The sequence below is a fragment of the Pteropus medius genome, unplaced genomic scaffold (genome assembly GCF_902729225.1).
Source record: "Pteropus medius unplaced genomic scaffold, Ma_sr-lr_union100, whole genome shotgun sequence".
NCBI lineage: Eukaryota > Metazoa > Chordata > Mammalia > Chiroptera > Pteropodidae > Pteropus > Pteropus medius.
Window position 1 is genome coordinate 20,830,708 of NW_024350319.1, and position 1,477 is coordinate 20,832,184.

Here is a 1,477-nt window from a genome sequence, read left to right on the forward strand (position 1 = left end):
TTTAAGATAGATTTTTTAAAACAAAAGTAATCTTTTTAGCATTTAATCTATACAAGCACATATGGCTTATATTTCTCAAAAAATCATTTTATAAATGTAAAGGAGAAACAGAAATAACTTTTCATTTTACCACTATGAGCAAAAGATACATTTGATAGCCATGAACATTTCACCAAACAGAAAGTGTCCAAGAAAAGATACATAAAACAAAACACTGGAAAGTATTCCTCAAACATACCTAGATTATATGTAATTAAATGAGGAAAATTTTAGGAATAAAATTACCACTTTTACAAGTCAAAAATAGTAGACAATCAGTAGTTTTATGTTGTTCAACCAAATATATAGGTGGGTTTCTACATTATATAAGTTTTTGAGAAAATAGCAAAAATAAAGACATTTTAAAATCTCAAGTTTTCTTTGCTTTCACTTTTTTATATCCCATAAAACTTTATGGGACAAACCTGAGATCCTGTTTTGTTTTCCATACTGGGAAACCAAATTCATTTTTTTCCATAATAAGTTATATGTATAAAGGTTAATATTTGAGATAATCATTCAGCTGTCTTTTGTGCCTAATTAGTGTTCAAAGCAGAAAAGAAAAAAATACTTTAAAAAATTCTTTTTCATGAAACTCTGGTGTTCAATATGAAGAAATAAAACTTAGAGGAAGCTTTTCCAACAACAGCTAAACTTTGGAACAATCTCTGGACAAAGAAAAAGATCAAAATTCAGATATTTTTCTAAACCTAAATTCATTTTTTAAGAGCAAAGGAAAAACAATAACCAACTTAACTGTAGACAAATGGATTGTTTTAATAGCATAATCTGTAGATAATTGGCTCAGACTAAAAAAATATGGTATCAGAAGATGAAAGAAAAATAAAAGTAGAGAAAAGTATATTCCTGTAAATTGAGATCTTTACTTTGTCCTTTAAAAATGTAATTCTACTTAGAAATTCATTGTAAAATAGGCTTTCCCTCACAAAAATGAAAAACGTCAAATATGGTTTCGTTTCTTTCATTAAGGCTAAGATCCCATTTACAAGAAATTTCTACATTTTGAAGCATAGATCCACAACCATTGTCCCTATTCTAATATCAGAGTAGTGTGCATCACTAAAAATTCTACCCTGTCCCAATAAAGAATTTTTTAATTGCAAATAACAGATATATACTCAAAATAGCTGAAGCAAGGGGAAAAAGAAGGGGCGGGAGAAAAAGAAAACAGAGAGAGGAAGGAGGAGGGAATTGCTGGAAGATTATAAACGTTTGTTGCATTCTTCTCTTTCTGTGGACCACTTTTCTCAGCTTTTTCATATTTATGTCAAGGGATTGCTACCTGAGTTCAGGTGCTGGCTAAGATGATTAGCATTAGCATCTCTGAATGTAAAATTCCAAATTCCTTGGAAGAAAGAATCTGATTGTCTAGCTTAATGTGTTTATTCCTCACCTAATCAACTGTGAGTAAAATCTG